Genomic DNA, 23,868 nt, shown 5'->3' with positions numbered 1-23,868 from the left:
TTATTTTCAAAGACACAGAACACTCGCAAGTGAACACTTTACATAGAAAGTACGTCTCTTTCGATCACATTTCTAACCCCTTTGGTTCTCTGAATTTCTGATACTCCTTTTTATCACGTACTGCTTCACAGAAATGTTATTTGTACATCTGTTCTCCCTCCTCTGACTCGCTTGATCATCTTGGCTACGAGGGCAGAAGCCTGGTGTTCTGGCCTTGGCATCCCTCACAGCATTTTGTGCTTTATCCGTAGTGCTTCATATGAAGTGAGCACTCGTGGACAAGGGGATCATCCCAACACAGGTCACTCTGAACGATGTGTCAATAACAACTGTGTACAGTAACTTTATGCTATTTCTCTTCAAATAATATGTTGTTTAAGGAGTTCGTCAGGTTCTATCAAACGTTATTAGACTGGAGGTCATTGAAATTGCAAAAGATCTAAGAAAACTTTCTTCCACGCTAGAATTTCAGATGACCGAATGCCATCCTTGGCTGCTCCTTGGGCCAGTGGCTTAGCTTAATGTTGTAAGGTGTCCCACAAGTCACGGAACAGGTCAGTCTGAGGGGAGACAAAAGGTGAAGGGGTTCCTGACCAGCACACCGGAGGGCTGGCCCCAGGGCTGGTGGTCCAGTGGGAACCATTGTGTGCTCCTCCTACAGGTCACAGTGTGGCTTCCGTTCACTTATATCGCTTCTATGACCGGTGTGTGTGTCTGTGTGAGCCACTTCCGTTTCCCAGACTTGACCTTACATCTGCATTTACCAAACTACCTTCCACAGAACCACACAGCAATAGGTTAAAAGTAGCAGGCGGGGCAGGTTGCTGTGGGTGGCAGGAGGTATTCCGTGGTTCAGTAAGTTTGGGAAACCCTGCCAGCAACACCTCCATACTGAAGCTGTATGGTTCAGGGCAGTCCAGGAAAGGCTTTGCAGAAAAAGAAACTCACTGACCTCACTGAAACCCCAGCCTTATGTGACCATGAAACCCCCTCCCCCTCCTTGTTTTTGACAGAAACCTATTATCATAATCCCACAAAACTGAGGACACTGTGTCCTGAGAATTCCCTAATGCTCAATGCCAGGGATGGGACGTGGTTCCTCATTCCAAAGGTCATCCTTGCATAAGAAAACAGGTGCATTTTTCTTTAAATTTATGTCCTTTTCCTCTTAAGAATGGTAAGGGACCCTTCATCCCCTTTGAAGATATAATGAAGGACCTACAGTGAGGAAGTCTTCCTCATCTGGCTCCCACGCTCCCCGCCCCCAAGGGTATCTAGTCTCTACATCAGCTTAAGGTATGCAAACTTCTAGGTGATCTTTTAAAAAATATTTAAATTGTGGCAAAATACAATTTCCTGTCTTAACCCTTTTTGAGTGTACAGTTGGGTTGTGTTAAGTACTTTCACATTCTGGTGCAACTGCACTCCAGAACCTTTGCATAGGAGATAATTCTGTGCTACATTATTGTAACCAACCACTCTACTTAGTTGTTACAACTTTTTAGCTTTGATTATACATTAACAATTTTTTCCCATGATACCTCCATGTCAAGAAATCATCAGGGGATTCTGCACCAGGAAAAGCTGAAGGAGAGCTTCCCAATGACTTTTCAAAGATTCCACACTGCCCTAGGTCCCTGTCCTCCGGCACTGTGCCCGGAACTGTACTGATGTTATATTATTAGCAACATCTAGCTCAATACAACAACTTATTTATTCACAATGTGAATCATTTATGCTGTAGCCAGTGATAATTCTTCTATTAGCTGCTTCCGACACATTTATCCGCCCTAAGTAAGGCACTTAGAAGGCCCGGGAACGCAGGGGCAAGGTCATTTAGAGGACAGGTGAAGGGACAGTGTTGATTCCTCCCTAAGCATGCCCTCGCCATGCTATTTGTAAGACTCAGGGGTAATAAGCCTCAATACTCACAAACCACAAAACCTTTAGCTTCAAGACTACACACCTAAAAAAATTTTTTTTTTCTTTATTGATTTTTTTTAGAAAGAGAGTAAGGGGGGGGGATAGAAACATCGATGAGAGAGAACATCGACTGGCCGCCTCCTGCATGCCCCCCGCTGGAGATCGGGCCCACAACCTGGGCATGTGTCCTGACCGGGAATTGACCTGGCGACCTCTTAGTGCATGGGTCGACGCTCAACCACTGAGCCACACCAGCTGGGCAAGACTACACACTTTTGAGCAGCTGCTGAGTCAGGATGGGTTCAACGTGAAGTCCTCCAGTAACTGCTCATAAAAAGGCAGCAGGAGTCCTTAGACTGAAACATAAGACACTGGATGATGCTGACCCTCCAGAGAAGAGCACAACCACACCATGAAGCCACGAGGCACCATGATGGCAGGGCTAGTCATAGCAACTGTGGGGGGAAACAGACCGTTTGTAGCCTCTGGCACTTTCACTAAAAGCACCCCACTTTCCTGTCTAAAGGGCTTGGCATCTGCGAGCAGAAACAGATAAGGTCAGGAAGCCCCTGAGCACCCCAAGGGAGAGGGGGGGCGTGACTCTTTCAAATGAGGAAGGTAGCTCATTCATTCTTCCAGCAAACATTTGAGCTTCTTGTACATGCCTGGCTTTTTCTAGAGTATACAGTAACGAACAAAACATTCAAAGATGCTGGCTCTCAGGGAGTTTGTATTTGAGTGGGTACCTATTTTGAAAAAGCAGTCCCTCAGACATGAAATACACGTACTTAAAATCAACAAGTGATTCTCAGAAGATATTCTGTGCACAATTTATATGCTCATTGCAGTTGAAAACTAACAAAAATATTTCCTCCCAAACTAGATTCTGGTTTCAGAAACAGACAAAACCAGATTGGTTGCGGTAATTGAAAATGCTATGTGCACAGGAATATAGATGAGCAATTACGGAAGAACTAAATAGAATTCTAGACTCTGGCAGCAGCGGGCCGGGTGAGGCACCCTTCCAAGGGAGCACACGCCCCTCAGGCCAAAAATGCCCATCTGAAAAATCGGACGGGAGAATCCTGAGCGCGGGCTTGCTCAACTCCCTTTTCTTATTTTCCACAGCATGTTGCAGAGCAAATAGAACATCAGTGGGTATCTCCAGGGAGAAATGTCCTGTTTTATTCTAGGAAAACATAATGAATTACCACAGCTATCTAATCTGAGAATATGTCATTTCATTGCAGCTAGAACCACATATCTCGCTGATGAGCAGACAAGTCTATAAACTTATTTACAGAGCAGATAATCATTTATTAAAAAGAAAATGATCAGTCCTTTCCAGACACACACACACACACACACACACAATCAAATGACTGAGTCTGTCACATATGTGGAGTAAGTCTGACTGTGACACAGTGACGATGATGTTCTTGTACTCTGTGCACTTTGGCTCCTTCCATAAAAAATTAAAAACCATATTTTACAACTGCATTGGTATAAAGAAAAATATAATCCAGGCTGGGTTCATTATGATATAGTCACTATTATTATTATTCATTTTATCCTGCTTCTAAAAGAAATTAAAATTAAAACATTTCCATGGCCACTAAAAGCATCCTAGACCCTGGGCACTGTGCCTAATGGATAAGTCAACTCTGAACCACAGACCCTTAATGTTTAAGCCACTCAGCACTGCAGTCATAAGTCAAGCAAAAGATCTTCTGGGACTTTCTTGCCAGTAATGAAGATGTGCAGTAAGGAGACCATTGTTTTACCAGTTAACAAAACACCAGTGAATTCTGAACTCTGACACAAGCAAAGCCATCTCACTCCATTAAAATGACCATCTGTCTTCGTAATACCTTTGAGAACTTCAAGAAGAATAATGCAGTGATTCAAATATTTATGATTCCATAAAAGCATTATTATTTTGCTAAAGGCAACGAAGTTCTAAGGCTTGTGTTTTTATTTTACTGTTGGTTTAAATAAAGAGACCTGGTGTAAAATTGAAAATATAAACTTGTGAGTAAAAAGTCATAACGCATTACCTCCCAGACTGAGCTTCTTCATCTATTCCTATTGTTCTAGTAAGCATTTGACATGTAATTGAGCAATGTTACAGCGACATTTCAGTCTTGACAAATAGCTTAAAATGTGGTCAGAGAATGATAAATGAAAGTACTTAGGAAAGAACAGAGTAAAATAATTGCCTAGACTTAGAAAAGGACACATCCTTCCTTCCCTTGCCTTTTTCCATTCATTGTAGCTTTTTAAATACTACCACCACAAAAGTGAACTGAGCGTTTCAATCTTGAAGAAAAAGAAGTTAACAAAGGACAAGAAAAACGTTTCTGGCCAATAAGAAGCATTTAAAATGTCACTGAAGACTGGCTCAGAACCAGACACCCAACTGGAGAAAGGACTCCAAACTGGGCCATGCGTCGTTTAACTCTTCCTGACTCTATTTTCATTCCTCATGTATGTATTTTGAAGTATGCATTTGCTTTCATAATTCATCCTCTTGTTAGAATATTTGTTTTCTTACAAAATAATCACAAGCAAGAAAAACTGTGCCTACCATGTACTTATACAAAAATACTTAACAAAACTAAACTTTGAATATATTAATCGTTATTTATTTATTTATTTATTTTAATTTTTTTATCCTCACCCAAGGACATTTTTCCATTTTTTGTTCAGATAGAGTGGGAGGGAGAGAGAGAGAGAAACATCGATGTGAAAGCGACACATCGAGTGGCTGCCACCCACACGACCCAACCAGGGCCGGGGACAAACTGCAGCTGAGCTACATGCCCTTAGCGGCAACCGAATCTGGGTCTCTCTGGACCACAGGCCGACGCTCTACCGCTGAGCCAAACTGGCCAGGGCGAATATAATAATCTTTTAACCTGGTTCATACCCAACGGTAAAAAAAGAAACCAGCTTACTTTTATAGCTGACGCCTTTCCAGTATCGTCACCCACACACTCCTAATATCCGTCTTCACCTGTAGCGGAAACACAAAAAAGAAATTGCTCAATTAAAAACTTAAATATTACTTTCCCACTTGGATGAGAATCAGGGCTCATTTTAAGGAGCAAACAGAACACTGGATTCAAAAAGGCCAAAATTTCCCCAGGAAAATGCCACATCCGTGTTGTCAGTCTACAATAAAGTTAATGCAATAACCATAACAATTTAATTTTAAAAAAACCTTATAGGATACGGTGTTAGGAAGTTACTGATATCCAATCATTGATTTTTCTCCTTCCCTTTAAATATTCAGAAAATTCAAGAGACTTGAACTTTCAATAGCACTTAATAACTAACTTCATCATTGACTTGCCAGAGGCCAGGAAGAATTTCCCTTACCTGGAGGAAAGAAACCCCAAGTTGTGGAAAGAAAATAAGCTATTTCACTCAGTCTCAACCATGGTATCCCTATCTCCAAAATACAAGTCCTCCACAGGGTGGGAACAACTTTCTAAGGCCGCGGCTACTCTATCCTTGAGGCGCTCTCCATGCTGTCGTACCCCATAGTTCCTCCCATCTTACATCTATGCAAAGTAGCTGGGGTAGGAGGGTAGATGTTCATGGGGGTAATGCTTACATCTGGTAAAATCTGGGGTTGCTGTTTTTCTGGTCACTACTTTTGAGACAAAAAAACACACAGATATTTTAATGTTTGTAGACTTTTAAAGGAAAAACATTGGTGCCCAGAAATTTATCAGCTGGGTATCTTCATGAAAAATGTTACTCAAGCCCGGCTGGTGTGGCTCAGTGGATTGAGTGTCATCCCGGTTCTCGGTCAGGGCACATGCCCGGGGTTGCAGGTTGGATCTCCAGTGGGGGTCGTGCAGGAGGCAGCAGATCTATGTTTCTCTCGCACATTGATGGTTCTCTTTCTCCCTTCCTCTCTCTAAAAAAAAAATCAATAAAAACATATGTTTTAAAAAAAAGAAAAATGTTACTCAAAAATATTCTAGTTGCTGAGGGATAAATCAAAATAAGAATTTAAGAGTGAAAAGTGGTCACATAGTGGTAGCACTGGTGGACAGCATTAAAAGCAGGTAAAGAAAGGATACAGTATGCTAGTTGTTCTAACAGTAGTCAAAATCAAGTGCAAACTTTCAGTTTTTGAAAAAAAAAATGCAACTAAGAACATTACTATATTAATGCCCCATCTAAGTCTGAAATCCTAGATCATATTATCAAAAGTAGGGAAATGAGTAGTAGGAGGAGTGTAAGAAGGGAGGAACTATGGGCTACAACAACATGGACAAGGGCTCAGGGATAGAAAGGCCTTAGAAAGTTGTTCTCATCCTGTGGGTTCGGAGTGAACCTGTTGCATTTTGCATATGGGAAGTAAAAAATTTTAGTTTCATTTGTAACACTACCTCTTTTTAATTTGAGAGAACAAATAAATGAGTGAAATATTTAAACTCACTTAAGTTGAAAACCAGCAATAAATATAATATAGAAAAGGCAGAAAAAGAAATAAAAGCAGTGATTTGGTATTCAAGATATTTAAAAAGCAGTAGCTGGGTCATTACAGAATGAAATACCTTGTAGAGAGATTTTAGTTAATCTAGTCATAAAATCCAACACAAAATCAGAATTATTACAGGAATATATCACGGACATGGAAGAGATTATAAAAGAGCATTGTATAAAATTATCCTTGTGAATAAATCTGAACATCTCAATGAAAACAGTATACTAAGGTGGTATTTAATTGCTATAACTAAACCAAAACTATAAAAACTGAACAACTAATGAATGTGATTTACTTCAAGGATTAAATTATTCTTAACCTATGAAAAGAGCTTTCAGGATTTGAACAAAGGAGGTTCCCCAGTGTGTTTTTGGAGCTAACACAAGCCTGATAACCAAACCTGATAAGACACAAAAAGAGAAAAAAAATGTAAGAGGCTTGTTCGACTTAAATAAGATAGAAGGGTACTAAATAAAGTGCCCAGAAAACTCTAAAATAATGATACAACAATATGTATTGTGCTTATTCTAGAAACATTCTATAAATAAACCTATTATGTTTTGTCAATAGGTCACAGGGGGTCAACACATATTAATACTTTCTTTTTTATTTTATTTTTTAATACTTAATTTATTAAATTTTTTTATTACAGATGTCCCTCCTTTTCCCCATTTTGACACCCTCCTCCCCACTCAGGCCAAATTCAAAGATGCCAAAAAGGCATGTGATAAACTCAGCACCGAAATCTGATAACCTCTCAGAAACCCAGAAACAGAAAGATCACTTACTGTGATTTTTACAAAGATCTAAAACCAACAGATAGCATTTATATTAAAAAGTCAGAACAAAATGGAAGAAGCTCACAATGCAATCGTGAGAAGAAATGAACAAACTAAATTACCACCACCAGCAAGGGACAAGGTTGAATACCTAGAAAATTCAAGAGAAATATCTAAAAATACCCAACTGGAAATAGTAAAGGCTATAAGATGATCTGAAAAAATAATATGTAAAAAGCAACATCTTTCATCCGGTGGCAGCAATGACTGGCCACAAATGAAAATGGAGACAGTCTGAAAATAGATCTTACTCAACAAAATTATGCTTCTAATGATTTATATAGAAAACATTCGAGCAAATCTTTAAGATAATGCTTTCCTCATGGGAAATGATGTAAAGTACAAATGTATTTTTACAAAAAGGGGGAAAAAAGCATCATCTAGCCAGGAAATGCAATATGAGGTAAACCAATGAATTTATATTTTTGGTCTGTAGAAAGCGAACTCCCATTGTAGGACTATAAGACCAGCAAGAGAGCTTTCACAATGAGTGATGCCTATTTATAGGTGACTACTTGAGGGCCTCAGAGGCTGTTCTATAAATTCAAGATAGGATTAAAAAACAACAACACATTAAGAATATTTGATTATCCGGCCCAAAGTCAAAATCCACTAATATGTTATACTTAGGACTTTAAATAAAAATAGAATTTTATGTAAACCCTCCACCCCCGGTTTGAAGGTTGGGGGAATGTTATAAATATCCATTGATGTTATATTTGTGAAAAGAAAATGCTGACTGCATGTCACCGAATCATGGTAAAATAGGTCATGTTTTATTGCTTTTGGCCAAAGAACAATGCTAAACCTATAGTCGGGAGGGTATGCAGGGTGATGCTTAAAATAAGTTATATAGGCAAAACACAACTAATGTGCTTCTGAGGATAAAAATAAATAAAATGTCAGGGTTGGTTCTGCAAAAAGGAGACACAAATCCAATATGTCACCACATCCTTTCAGCTACAGTGTCTAAAATAAGCTTATTCTTAATTTTAGACAACAGAGTGCAGACAGAGACGGAAAGCTTTGTGTTCCTGACAGTAACTGCAGGATCAATTCTAGTTATTCCAAAATGAATGTTAAGAAAAATTACCCACGGAAGAGACCAACTATGCTGTTTATAGGTAGGACCATCATAACTGGGAACCAGGTAGAAAGAGCTTTTAATGGCCTGAATTAGGTGTTGCTCAGACAAGGAATGATTGAAAAGTCACGTCTGATAAAAACAAAAAACAAAAAAGCACTTCTACTTGTAATAAGGACTGTGGAAAAAAAAAACCAAAAAAACCACAAAGTATAAATATCTTACCTAAAATGTCAATTATTTGAAATACAGGAACACTGAAGATTTGTTTAAAAGCACAAAATATCTTATCTTTATTGCTTGGGTAAAACACATGAAATTCATAGGAGAAATCAAGTGAGGGTGTAAATCCACATAGGCGACTATGAGAAATCACAGGACTTTGGACCAGTGTAGACTATACAGTTAATGGTAATACTGCCAAAAAACAGCAGATCTTCAAATGCCCCTCCCACAGGCTTTTAAAAGTCCTCTTTAAATCAATAACAGAGATGGTCAAATAGACACAAACAAAGGGAATAGTTTTGAGGGGATACACAATTTGATTGCGTAAATCGAAAAGGAATCTCTGTTTGGATTAGAGTCCTGCTTCGGCTCCATCCTGCCACCCTGGGGTGCCAGTCCACATCCATCCATTCCGATTGGGGAATGCTAGGTAACTTACAACTCTAGGCCCACTGCACCATAAAAACCACCTTGTGGCTCCTAAGTGCCCTTCTTTGAGCTGCCTCATTTCCTTCCTAGACCGCAAGCAAGTAACAACAGCTAGTGTAATACAAGCCTTAAACTGGCTGCGGAAACCAGGCAGAGTAATATCATCTATTATTTTAGAAGCTCAGTGTCCATCCACCCTCCTTCTGGCAACCATGCCAAGTGTTTTCCTCTCCCTTTCCCTCCTCCCAGCCCCTGTGTTCTGAATGACATTAATTAGATTAAGCCATTCAGATTACTGTGATTGGTTCATGGATAGGCACGTGGCTCAAGCCAGACCAATTGGGGCCAATGAAACCTAATTTGGGGTATTTTATTAAAATTAATAGTAAAACCAACCTTTTCCTGTTCCCACCAGACACAAATAAGTGAGGATTTAGAGGCCAGAGCTCCTGCAGCAATCCTGCAAATATGTGGGGCCTGAAATGAGCCAACGTGGAATAATCTCACTCTAATACATTGTGTGCTTTTGCACCAAAAAACAGACTTGCACATACTCCAACATGACTTGCTTTTGTCCACTCAATATTATGTGTGTGAGATTCCTCCATGTTGCTTTGCTAACTACGAAGTGCAATTGTCTGCACTGATGGACAGTATTTCACTGGATACTTTGTGGCATATTTATATGCTCTACTGGAACCTATATGTTCTAATGGAGCCTTCTGACTTTCATTTCGCCCCTAGTACAAGCAATGTTGTACATGGCGCTGATTTCATGTTTCTACCTGAATTGGAACTGCGGGGCGGTTTATCATACACACGTCGGATTTTATTGGGTAATGCCAACTGTTTTCAAGAGTAATTGCACCAGCATACAACGTTACCCACAGTATATGAGAGTTCATTTTGCTCCATATTATGGCCAACCTGATACTGTAAAATTTTTGCCAAAATCACATTGTCTAAATTCCTATAGCTTGATGACAATATAAATAACATCTCTCAATTCTCCTACCTTTGCTTCTTCTGGATTTTTGTATGTGGCCATTTATGGATCTTTGTTCTGCATAAATTTTAGAATCAGTCTAAGTTCCACCAAAACATGTTGGAATTTAGTTAGGATTGCATTGGCTCTATATTTGGAAGAATTGACATGTTTATAATAATAAAATTATCTATGAATATATGTGATCCCCCCTCCATTTTTAGGTATTTTAAAAATATCCTTCAATAATGCTGAAATTATTCCATTTTCATTATATATATATATATATATATATATATATATATTTTTTTTTTAGAGAGAGAGAAAAACATCGATGTGAGAGAGAACACTGATTGGCTGCCTCCTGCACACCCACCCCAACCTGGACTGAGCCAGCCACCTAGGCATGTGTCCAGACTGAGAATTGAACCGCTGACCTTTCAGTGCACGGGGCAATGCTAACTAACCAAGCCACACAGGCCAGGGCTCCATTTTCTACATAAAGGTCTCACAGACCTTTCATTAGATATAGTTCTAGGAAATTTATTTTTGTTATTAACAGAGAAGCTATCTTTTAAAAAGGTATCCTGCTTTTTCTAGAGAGGCTGTTACCTTTTAAAAAAATTACATTTGGAATGTAAATAAAAGTGGCAAGAATAAGAACACTCTTTTTTCCTAGTTCTTTCTTGTCAAGTTTATTGACTGTATCAGTCCTTTCCTAGAATCATGACTCTGGGATGCATAATTGTTCAGATATAAACAAGAAAACCCACCAAATTCATAAGAAACTGGTTGATCCAGGTGGGCAGGGGAGAAAATCAAAGTCATCAAACATTTCAGAATAAGAATGTAAAACGATCACATGATTTCTTTCATTCATGCAGGTGAATATTTAAATATCTCAGACTCGGCTTTTTATTAATTCAACAAGTATTTAGGACCTGTAATGTACAGACATTTCTATTCTCACAGAGACCTTCAAACACGGACAACGCTATAGCTTTTCTTGCAAAGTCGAGTCAATTTCTACTTCTAATTTGATATCTCTAATTGACCATTTCTTGTTTCAAAGAAAAGTCAGTGGGTCTCAACCACTTAAGTAAAGAAACCCTAGAATTTGGAAGTGGAGTTAAGAAGAAGGGGTACAAATCTTTCAATAGCTAGTATTCACTGGTTTCTGAACAGTAAAAATACTAGTTTTACCCATAATTTGATTAAATTACATAGTGAATGCCTGCTCTGTGCCAGGCACTAGGCCAGGGGTTACAAAGTGAGTAAATCATGGTGTCTCCGAGGAGAGCATCTTGTGTTACAAAATGAATGTGTTCTTGGAAAAACGACACGATTGGCAATTTTTAATAAGTTGAATAGTTTCCCGTGTCATTTTAACAGATCTATCAGGAAAAATCTGTCAAAACAGAGGTTCTAGCCACTCAATCTTAATGTTATACTGGGTTCGCATATCTCATTGGGCACTGACCGACTGCTGCACATAAATAACGTCGATGAAATGAGCTGAGTGAAGACAAGTTCAGTTTTAGTTTGTATCAATTCCTAGGTTCCACAGGGTCACACGCCAACACTAGGTAGAATTGATTAATGTTCTGTATACATTATTAAGACATTTTAGGCTGATCCTGGATGCTCCCCAAATGTGGCTATGAATTTTTAAAAAAGGAACCCAAAGCGGATACACAACAAAAGCATGGCACATGAAATTTTGATGGCCCAGACCTTAGAATTTGCTGTTTCCTGTTTAGTTTTATAAAAAGAGAATAATGAGCAAAAGAAGCTGATGAACAAAATAGATCCAGACACATAGAAGTAGGGTTTGGACTGACAAACCTCAGAGGAGAGGGTAGGGGGTGGGGAGGGGAGAGAAGAGATAAACCAAAGAACTTATGTGCATATAGCATAACCAATGGACATAGACAACAATGCTGTGAGGGGTGGGATTGGGAGGAGGGTGTCAACGGGGGAGAAAGAAACATCTATAACAAAAATAAATAAATTAATGAATAATAATGAAAAAAGAATACCAGTTGGCATAATTACTTGACAAAGTATTGTTAATTCTAATACTTAATCAGAGATTAGGCGTTTCAGTAGGTGACTCCTTCTTTATATTCCCCTGTATGTCCCTCTCTTTTTCATTCTTAAATTAAAAGTGGAGTGAGCCTCTTAATAGCAAAAGCTGGCCAAATAGAAGTAGGAATTCCAACAGCATTTTCCTTTATTTTTCAATGTTTGAGATGCACTGGGCAAAAATGTGAAGTAGTGAATTCTTTTTTTTTAATCCTCACCCGAGGATATTTTTTGATTTGTCTTCAGATAGAGAGGGAGGAAGAGAGAAACATTGATGTGAGAGAGACACTTTTAATCCTCACCCGAGGATATTTTTTGATTTGTCTTCAGATAGAGAGGGAGGAAGAGAGAAACATTGATGTGAGAGAGACACTTTTAATCCTCACCCGAGGATATTTTTTGATTTGTCTTCAGATAGAGAGAGAGGAAGAGAGAAACATTGATGTGAGAGAGACACATCGACTCCCGCAAATCCTGACCAGGGCTGGGGACAACTGCTACTGAGGTACGTGCCCTTGGCCGGAATCAAACCCGCGACTCATTGGTCCACGGGTGGACGCTCTAACCGCTGAGCCAAACCCGCCAGGGCAGAATGGTTTTGAATGAATGATGTACATCTGAGCGCTGTTACAGGCACTAAATTACAGAGGAAAATACCAGGCCTCCGCCCAAGACAGCCGGCTGTGAAGGGAGGTGTGCCAGATGGGGCGGCAGCCAGGTGGCAAGTGCCCTAATATCATTGTCAATGCTTTCCTAACTCACGTTTCTGCCACTCAAGCAACCTGTGCTACTCCTCAAATGCCTGGAAGGTATCGGACACCAGAGCACCAGCGATGTGCCAGGCATGGGTGCTGAGGACCCAGCAGTGACAAGGACAGAGTACTTCCCCTGAGGAATCTGCACCCTGGGGATGGGGGGAGGGCCACAGATTTAGCTAGCAACAGTGCAGCGCCTAGGTATGCTTCTGAAAGCATAAAAAACAAACAAAACCACAACTCTAATATTAAAATTGGGGGCTTAGTAACACACCAGTGGAGGAATATTATGGGTAAAGCAAGACTTTCCAAAGAGCCTCCAGATATAAATAAGGAGAAGAACGGCGACTATGAAAATTAAGGTTTTAGCAAATTCTGTACTGAATAAAAAAGGAGGAAGCCACAGAAGGAACCAACATTTCTGAACAGAACATTTTTATAAGCAACATCTTTTCTAGATTAGAGCCCAAGTCTCTTTCAACCGAGATTAATAATATTAAGCAATTCCGATGCTAGCAAGCAGCAAAAGTGAGCAATGTTAATAAATAAAGCGAAACCCAGGAAAATGAACAGAATTCAGATGCTTGTGGTTTTTGGAGCTGGAATGTCTCTTAAGGACAACAGATTTTAGTACAAGGGCACAGAAGATACCATGTTTCTTATCCTCGTTATTCAATAATCCAATGTTTTGGGAGATAGCTTTAGAAATCTGGATTTGCGATAGACTGTTTATTTAACTGAAGTACTAATTTTTTTTTTTTTTTAAACCAGGATTCTGTAAAAACACTACTTTTATTCAGGCAACGTATGGAAAAAACTGTTACATCACTGCACAATGCTATATTTAGAAAGGTAATTTCCTTTCACTGAGGTCTTTTTTTTTTTAAACCGTTCCACATCAATCAAGCAAAACAGGCTTTGACATATCAGTTTTTAAGAAATGAACCACCAAATACATCACAGAGTTTTCATTTCACATCCATCTAGAGGATATTTCACTGACCTTCCAGGTTCGGGGGAAAGAAGGAAGCAAACGCCAAGGACAGACTCCCAGTGGGACACTGCCCAGCTCTCGGGGAGCAGTGATCTATGCGTCCGCGTGGGCCACCCCCCGCACGGCCCCCCACTCACGCCCCCCGTCCCCCACAAGCCCCCCCGCCCCCCGCACTGCCGCCCCCCGCACGGCCCCCACCGCACCGCAGCCACTGCTTCCTGGAAATCTTGCTTTGCTAGTGTGGTCTGTTCTACTGAAAAGAGGGGAAGTGCTAAACCTGAGTTATGCAGCCCGAGAGGACAAGAGGCGGCGGGTGACTGACACGGGCGAGGAAGCCTTGTCATTTTGCACCCGGCCTCGGGAAGCGGGCTTTCTCTGGACGAAATGTGTCCTTAGCGTCTGCAGCGGAGCCTGCGCGCGGGTTTCGGGCTTGAGCCTTCGGCCTGAACGTGGGTGTCGTTGAGGGAGAGCTCGGCACGCGGCTCGTCTTTCCTGCCTGACGGGTCTGCTTCCCTCGCCGAGAACGACGGACGTTCTCTTCCATCTACCTTGCAAGCCTGGATCACCTTTAATATGGTTTATTCACTGAACAATGAACTTTCTTTAGAATAAATGTGTGGTTTCTAGTGTCTCACACCAGGAGCAGATCAACGATTTCCGCAGATTGTTTGTGTGCATTTTTTTAGCCCAGATACTTGGGTATGAAACCCAGAGCAAAGGGGGGGACTCTCCACACGCACAGATATGCCAGAAAGAACACACTGCCACAAATTTCACTGCGAACCTGAAATACAGTCGCTACAAAAACCTGAAATAGTACCTACGGCCATAAAATGAGAATTGCACTTTTCAATCTTATGTTCAGCAAGCACAGATATTTAGCATCTGTGTCGCCCATTAGCCCATGTGTGGCTCCGTGTCTTTTGTGCACGACAGTGTGCCCAGTGCTTAGTACACAGTGGCCGCTCACACATGGTTGTTCCATGAATAACGGAGTGCAATGTGCTCGTAGGTATTCTCAGCAGAGTTTTAAATGGGAGGGTCCAGACGATATAGAAATATTGACAGGCCCTGGCCAGTTTGGCTCAGCGGTTAGAGCGGCGGCCTGCGGTCCACAGAAATGTTGACAGGACGGATCTTTCAGAGACGAAGTGGTTAAAATTACTGGAATACAGGGAATCATCAAAAGTATCCCTGAAAAAGATGGGAGGCACTGGGACCCAGGGCCCAGGACCCAGTGCTAAGTAAGTTCAGCACACTTCCACAGCTACAAGGGACAGGCAGATGATAGCGATTAGTTTTGATGGCAGGCAGTAGCCAGCGTGTTCTTGGGTGGTTTCTGTTTTCTCTGGGAAGTCACTGACCAATTGCCTTCTGAATGCGGTGGACAAGAATGTGTGGTTGGGAGGATTAGGGGAGACTAGAATTAAGTGACCTGGAAGAGTCAGGCATAGGCTGACTAGAGGAAATAGTAAGTCCGTCAATATTATGATCTGTGTCATCGACCACCAGGTGATAGGTCCTTAGGCAGGAATTGGCCTGGGCAGGTGTTTAGCAGACAGCAGGCAGGACAGGTGGGTGGCCAGTGGAAAAGCCTTGGCTTCAGAGTCAGGAGACTTGGGTCCAAGCCCAAGCTCTGCTAGAAATGACTGTCTGAGTTGGAAGGATCACTTCTCTTTAGGCCTTGGGTTCTGCCATCTGTAAAATTACAACGTTGCATAAGGACCTCCAAGGTCCCCTCTAGCTCTAAAAGGGGTAAGTCATTCTAAAATACCCAGTAAATTAGTTTAATGGTGGCATAGTTCACACAGAATAAAAACTTAGAATTGGACTGTTTCACTGCCTCAGTCACTGGCTTCATGACTTTTTGACACGGATCATATCACCACCTCCCCTCTGGTCAGCCTCCAATCCTACTCCCATCCGGTCATCTACATGACAGATGTGATCTGTGATTTCTTTTTTTTAATCCTCGCCCGAGAATATTTTTCCATTTTATCTTCAGATGGGGTGGGGGGAGAAACATTGACATGAAAGACACATCGATTGGTTGCCCCCTGCACGACCCCGACCAGGGCCAGCCATGAACCACAACCGAGGAATATGCCCTTGACTGAAATCGAACCCGAGACTCATTGGTCCGCGGGTCGATGCTCCAACCGCTGAACCAAACCGGCCAAGGCTGATCTGTGACTTCTTTGTGTCAATCCTTCAGAAGGTCCCCTCACTAGTGTCTAGATAAACCCAGACTCCTCAGCCCAGCCCAGAGAACCCTCTGCCACGGTCCCTGCCTCACTCACTGCTTCCCTAAAATACTCTCTTGCAAAATTGTTTTTCAAAAGAGAAAAATTTTTTCCACTGAAGCATCAATAAAATAAGGTGTTCTAAACATACCGGTCACAGAGATTTGCTCCGTGCACTTCTCAGTAGCAAAGGTGAGAACCTGTGGCTGAATTAAAATACACTAGAGTGAATTCCTTTCGCCTTTCAAGGGGAGCATGGTGTAAGTTAAAGCCTTCTCCACAGAAACGGGCTTTCCAGAGGAAGTGAAGAAAGAATATAAATAACATCACCCCATTCATTAAAAGAATGGTATTCAATGATGTTTACACAAGTGGTTCTCACCCTTTAAACTTAAGTCTAAATATATTTTAAAAGCTGAATGTAAAGTAGTAATTTACTGAAGCCAAACCGCAAAGAAATTTCAGGAATGTATCCAGGTTATATAATTCCATTCCCTGCAACATAAAGAGAATTTTAATAGTTTCTATTTTGGTCCTCCATCGACTAATTGTTACTTAGAAAAAGTTTGGGAAATAAAATAATTTGAAAAATTAAGTTTCAGTCCAAGTAAGTTTCTGGGGACGAGAGAGAAAGGTAAGCCGCTACCTACTGACTAGCCATTTCAACACACGAGGTACCTGGCGGGGGCCTCCACCTGGCCACTGGAACGCCCCATCTTCTCCCTCCCATGCCTAGGAATTTTCTCGTCCTCTTGACACCCTTATTGGCCTTCATTTTAGAAATCCCACTCTAGCTGTGGTGACCATCAGCAAGAGGGAGGGAGGGGCAGTGACAAGCAAGTTCAAGCAAGGGTCAGTGCCTGTTAAGGGAGGGGAGACTGGTTCTGGCTGAGGGGTCCCAGTGCGCCTGTGTGAATGGGGTGGAGGGAGGGCAGTCAGAGGACAGTCGAGAGGTGGAAAATCAGTGGGAGAGCATAAGAAAGTAGACAAGATCACATTGCTCTGAAGAACCAAGATGAGGAACTTAGTCGGGGCTGGGGTTTTGGTGGAAAATAGTAGTACCACATTGTACTTAAAAATTAAAGAAGTATTTGATTGTGGAAAAGAAAAAAATTCTCAGCAGTCCAGTAAGATCCTCTGTCAAGATCATTACTGTCAAGAACAATACTTGCTTGGGGAGAGGTAGAAGAAGGTAAAGGTAGGGATAAGTGGTGATGGAAGGAGACTTGACTTGGGGTGGTGAACACACAATACAATATACAGATGGTGCACTGTAGAACTGTACACCTGAAATCTGTATAATTTTATTAACCAATGTCACCCCAATACATTTAATAAAAAAGAACAATACTTTTGTAAGGTCTGAAATAATAGTCATAGATAATCACATTCTTTTCATTGAAAAAAGACCAAGAATGGAAAAGTTCTCAGATTATTAGACATACTGGGGCCCAAACAGAAAACTCAATGGACTAAACAACAAATATATGTGGCTAAAGACTCATCCAGTAGGCTGCAGAATGTAAGCCAAGAAAACCTCCAGAACATACAGCAAATAAACAAAGAGAAGAAAAATTAGGGAAGACATGGAGAATAGATTCCAAAAGATCCCAACCCCACCTACTGGAGTTCTAGGTAAACCGTGAGTGCATATCAGTGGGGAAGAAATTCCCAGAGCTAGTGGATAATTTATCTGTCATAGATAAATTAGGCCAAAAGAAAAAACAAAGGATTACTAAAAAAAAAAAAAGATCATTGGTGAAACATCAGAATAGAGGATAAAGCAAACATTCCTAAAAGCTTCAAAGAGGGAGCTGGATGGGAAGACAGGCACACAGGTGCATACACGCACAACCAATAAGTGATAAAAATCGTCGATTATCAGACTCATTGGCTCACTAGCTTGCAGGCACCAGAGTAGCAATGCCTTTAAAGTTGAGGAACTGTCATTTTACATGTAGACTGAAATGACCAAGTTGAATGTAAAATCAAACATTTCAAACAGGGCTTACCATTCATGCATATTCTCTATAAAAAGTTTCATTCCTGCCCAATGAAAGGAAGAAAACAGTGTGGAATGAAAAAATGGAAGGAACCAAAGGTAAAGCAAAGATAGAGGAGTGTCTGTAAGGAAACGGAGCCATTGGGGAAATCTCCTTAAAGCAGCAACACTCAGTGATCTCGGACGGAATTTCTTTCTCTGTGGATCTAAACCTATTACCTGGCTTCACAGTGAACAATACTGGCAGACTGGCTTTGATTTCTTAGAAACAATCCATAGACAAAAGAAACACTCATGGTTATGCTGTAACAAGAAATACAACAAAAGTATTAAACCATGATACTGTAAAAAAGTACAGTCTACCAAACAGGGAGATTATAGGTAAGAGCCAACCCTCCTGAGACCTGGGGAGTTCCCGGACGTGGGACTTTCAGTGGTAAAACTGGGAAAGTCCTGGGTAAACCAAGACTTGGCAGAGGGAAGAAGAGGTGAATGAAGGATGCTAACTAACATCCTCATTTTGCAGAGCAGAGGTTCCACAGATGCTTTAGGAAGGGAACAAGTTGGTGACAACCATCACGAACATAGCACCATTAGTAGTGGCCCACTCAAGGAATGAGGTTTGATGTTTGATTTCATCCAAACCATATAGATTTTTAAAACAATACACCCATTTAGGGTAGACTAAGTCAACTCTTATTCATGAGGCATCTAACTTCGAACAAAGAGAATGTTTCCAAGAGAGAAAAAAACCTAAGGCCCCAAACATGGGAAGCTAACTAAAAATGACTAAGCAGGGGATTTTTTTTTTTTTTTTTTTTTAATCTAAAATGTGATTTGAAAGCAAGAGTATCAACAAAATCAAGGACAGGAAGGTCTGTTCCCTTGTCCAGGGGCAATTTCTGTACTCTTGTGAAGAATGGATGGTCACAGGAAAGGACAGGAGGAAGTGCTCAGTGAACCAAAACACAGGACCGACTGGGCCAAGTTAACCACGTACAGGCTAACATTTTTTCAAAAGCAATGAATGACATACCGTGATCTGCCCGTTTAATGCTAAAAATTGTTACTCGTGTAAAAAATTCAAACCAGGGTTCCTTTTCATGAGCATTAACACTTTGAACTTTGTCTAATGACCCTGAAGAGGAATTCATATCTACAGATATTGTACTTTTAAAAATTTTTTTAAATTAAAAGAGAACTTAAATGTTAGATGTGCTGATCCACAATTATTTGCACAGGAAGCCATTAACTTATCTACAAGTGATAACACAACCTTGAAAGATAATAGTTGTTTCATTCCCTTCAGCTTAAGAATGCCCTCTGTTGATGCCCCGAATTTAAAATAGAAAAAACCCATAGTCCTGCCTTCGGTAAATCACTAGTTACCAGTGGGTAATCAAGATCCACTGTGAGTGTTGTGTACATTGTGTAGAGCAGGAACTAGGGCCCTTGTACACTGAACGACTTGGTGGGTGTCTGCCAAATCACTGCACCCCTATCCAGTTTCCTCATGTTGTCATGCACTTGACATTCTTAAAACACACCTGCTTCAGGATGTGGCTTCTAATTAACATGAACATTGGAAGTGGCTCAGTTTACTTATGTTCTCTGTAAAGTTGTTAAATCGATTGTGTATCTTAAAAACCCCAAGCCTAGAAACCGAGGAAATCCAAAAATATCACATTCAAAACTCATTGGACATGGATATGATGATGAGCAACATGCTAGAACCCATGGAAAGAAATTTTTAAAGTTGCTCTGGCCCTGGCCAGTTTGGCTCAGTGGTTAGAGTGTTGGCCTGCAGACCACAGAGACCTGGGTTCGGTGTCCGCTAAGGGCATGTATCTCGGTTGCAGTTTGTCCTCGGCTCTGGTTAGGTCATGCAGGTGGCGGCCACTCAATGTGTCCCTTTCACGTAGATGTTTATCTCTCTCTCTTCCTCTCTCTCCGAATAAAAAATGGAAAAATGTCCTCGGGTGAGGATTAAAAAAAAAAGTTGCTCTGGATAAGCTGAGAGGTTGGTCCAACAAGTGAAGGCGGCTGAGGTTTGAAATATTAAAAAGGACAAAATCAGACCGACACAGAACGTTTCCCAAGTCTTTAGGACTACAAATTCCATAGGGTCGACCCACAAATCCCAAAAGAAAGAACAGAACGATGATTCCTCTAAACGGTCCATCCGTAGCTTTCCTGATTTTCATTTTAATTACAACACTCCTAAAATTCTTACTCAGTTCTTTCAAGGCACTGAAAACATTTCATTGTCATTTACTAAAAGCAAAACTTGCTGTACATAAGCCTCCACAACTGCCCCAAACAAAACTTTAAAAAAGTGGTGAAAGTTGACTTGCTCTCCACCACACAGAGTGGAGTGTGCTGGGGTGAACTGCACGAACTCAAGTAAAACAGCCGTGAGGTTCAAGGCACTCTGCCGTCAGCCTTTCTGGTAGCAACCGTGTCTGCCCACATTGTCACTGCCTTTCGTTCCCAGTGACGGCTCCATCGAATATTCAAATTAAACAGGATGGAGAACTAATTATTTTTCCAGGGGAAGAGTCACTCAACTACTTTAAACATTGGGTTGTTTCATGTTTCTGCATCCAAAATAAATAAATAAATAAAAACTCTCCCAACTCTTTTCGGAAGGATGGCATCCTAAAAATCCCTACCCATCTCACCCTGAAGTCAGTTACAGACCACAGAAGTTGTGCTTCTCAGGCAAAGATGCTGGTGTTTGCCATCATCCAAAAGCATCATCCTCCAAGCACTCGCTATATTCTCTACAAAATGAAGATTTATTGTTCAATTGTTTCACTACTTCAGTGGTTTTCTCCCAGAATTAGGCTCAGAGTCTAGAATTGAGAGTTAAAATTTTCCATATGTCTGAATTTAAGTCAATTGATCTAGTGATGGAGAAATTGATTTCTTCTTTCAGTTAAAATATGTAAAATGTTTATTTCTATTCACTTTATAGGGAAAAAAAGCTTCACCCCAGAGCTGTTGCAGGCCTCCAAGCATCTTTCAGGGGAGCCTTGGCTATGGTTCAATTACAGAAGTCAACGGGGCAACGGGGGACTTACTCAGGGCCTACTGTGCGCCTTTTGAACTTCCCAGTCCTTTTTCTCTGCAACTACTATTTAACGTTTTTTTCTTTATTGATTTGAGAGAGAGAGAGAGAGAGAGAGAAACACTGATGAGAGGAAACTCAAATGGCCGCCTCCTGCTTGCCCCCCACTGGGGATTTAACCCACAGCCTGGCATGTGCCCTGACCAGGAATCAAACCAGCGACCTCTTGGTGCATGGGTCGACGCTCAACCACTGAGCCACACCAGCCGGGCTCTGCAAGTACTATTTAAAAGTTCACCAGTTCCATCACACTTTCCTAGACTACCCTAGGCCATTTTCCTTCACTATAAAATCATTTTCGTATTTATTATTCCCCACCACTCATGTGGCCCCTTGATCACACACTTTGTTTTTATTTAAAAGGCATGTTGACCTTTCCTCCTAAACCAAGTCAAACCCAGCCCTCTGGTCAGCAGTCTCTCCCACGCCTCCTAGAGCCGCAGAGGCCCAGCACAGAGGGGGTGCCCACACAGCGACCAGAGTAGGACATGCCGTGGCCATCAGCATGCATTTAGCACAGTCCTTTATTCTCAGAAGGGAGAGGTAACAAGAGTCTGATTTTTAATATTGTGCTGGACATTGAGGCTTCTCTCGCTGTATCTACCCGAGTCCAATGTGATATTGTCACCAATCCCCCAGGACTTCACACGGTTTCTTTCATTACCACCTTAATTTGAACTTGTGTTTTCTTGTTGGACATTTAGGTTGCTGCTTATTTTATCTTTACAAAAATTTAAAATTAATAATATATCAATATCACTTAAAGAATGAGAAAACATGTATCTATGGTGATAAAAGTTACAGTCCCACCTTACAAACTCTGAGTACCTCCATGCCCTCGCACCTCAAAGCCCCTTTCTCTCCTCGTGGATCAGACCCGCCTGGCTCACCCTGCAACCATTCTTTGAACCATATTCTTCACTCCCTTCCACTCTTGAACTTTGCACCTGCCCAGGAAAAGGTCAACACTGGGTTAGTTTCCATCTTTCCATTTTACCGTATATTTCTTTGAGGCTAGACATTGAAGGAAAACCATACCCACATAATATCGAGATGAATCCACGCTTGCCAACTTCAGTGGGTTCTCGATGCCCTTCCACCATCTTCTGACATTATTTTTAATTAAAAATTAACTGAATACCTATTATGCCAGGGACTGTGCTGGGATAAGCTGTCCCTGCCTTTCTCCTTGGTGAGATCCTTCCAGAGCTCCTCTCTGCAGTACGTTTCTCATTTCCTTTGCCCCCCAAGCTTCCCACGCACCCGTCCCCTGGACTCAGAAGACAGCCACTGCATTGAAGCAGCAAGGCCGTCGGGGACGCTCGCCCTCCATATCCTGAGCTCTGCACTTACAACCCACCTCTGGCTTCACTCTCCTCTGTCATCTTCCTGCAGGCACAGAGGTCGGACAGTCAGAGCTGAGGCAGGACACCCAGTCCCCAGGGTGCCCAGTCTCGCCCTTCTCTCCCATACGTCCAAACCCTCACTCACTCTCCATTGGCTCGGTCTGTTCACACGGGGCCATCTCAGCCGCACTCTCGTGCCTTTGCTCCCCTTCTCCCCTCAGCTACTGTCATCTTTCTTGCTCAGCCACCTGTTTTTAGTGCCACCGTTTATGACCCTCGACTTCCTCATCACTCATGGGCTCCAACCTGCTTCCCTTTTCCTATTCCTGCACTGCGACGCGGGGCCTCAGAGGCCCCCGAATCTTCATGTGCAGCTTCAAGCAACGTCTTCGGTCGTGGGTCCTCAGCTGCCTGGAGGGCGGCTCCATGACCGTCTGCAGGCGGGGTGCCCAGCAGCGGAGAGCCCACGTCCCGCCCGGTCCTTGCCAGCTCTACCCCGACCCCTGAGGCCTCACTGCCCGCGCTGGCAATGCTGCCCCCACCTCCTCCCGACGACCTCTGCACAGTCACCTCCACACAGCGCTGCAGCTCTGCCTCTTCAGCGGACCTGGGACCTCAAAGGCAGAGACCTCGTCTCACCTGCATCACCTCGGGCCCGGCGTCACTGCTCAAAACTGTTATGAGTCTTCAAAGGAAAGCTCATCCATTCTTTGGTTGCTCCCAGATGTGAAGTGTTTTTCAGCTTAGTGAAAATGAATAAATGGAGCTTTAAGAAAAAAAAAAAAAAGCATGCCATAGGGCATTTGCATAGACTAGTATAAAGGCCTAAATAATTTAAGTCATTAGTAAAATATCAACTAAGTTAGAAAAGGGAAATTCAAAGGAAATCATACTAAAAGTATATGCAAACTTTAGCCTTTGATACTCTCTAATTTTAAACCAGTTGGTTTTCCCAGAAAAATGTTTGGTAAGTAAAGCCAATCATTAGATATGTATTCTTCCCTAGCAAATGTCTTCTAAAGTATTCTTATAAACATTACTTCCAGTTCCTCACTCACCCCCTTGTCTATAACCACCAGTAACCCCACCGCCAACACTGCCTCACAAAGCAAGCTGTAGGTGTTGAGACTAATAAGGTACTTGGAATTCACTTCATTACAAAGCTTCTAAGAAATATTCGATACAGTTACAACACATAACTGCAAAATCCAGGCTGCAGACGAGGATGCATAGGATAGTAGCATCCCATATTTGAAACAAACAAACAAACAAGAGACGCGCTTGAAGGAAAACATTGGAAGGATATAAAGTGTTCCAAGGGGTT

The 23,868-nt window shown here is 41.7% G+C and overlaps 1 protein-coding gene across 1 annotated transcript in view; it reads right to left on the bottom strand.

Annotated features, from left to right (window-relative positions):
• The window catches only part of PLEKHG1 (pleckstrin homology and RhoGEF domain containing G1), a 211,446-nt gene that overhangs the window by 156,293 nt on the left and 31,285 nt on the right, over positions 1–23,868 (bottom strand). The window contains exon 2 of the mRNA XM_036248920.1: positions 4,881–4,939. The gene's annotated coding sequence lies outside the window, so the exon portion shown is untranslated. The remainder of the gene's footprint in view (positions 1–4,880; positions 4,940–23,868) is intronic.

This window comes from Molossus molossus, unplaced genomic scaffold (genome assembly GCF_014108415.1).
Source record: "Molossus molossus isolate mMolMol1 unplaced genomic scaffold, mMolMol1.p scaffold_m16_p_8, whole genome shotgun sequence".
NCBI classification, from domain to species: Eukaryota; Metazoa; Chordata; class Mammalia; order Chiroptera; family Molossidae; genus Molossus; species Molossus molossus.
Note: the sequence above shows the minus strand (reverse complement) of the source record. Positions and strands in the feature narration are given on the sequence as shown.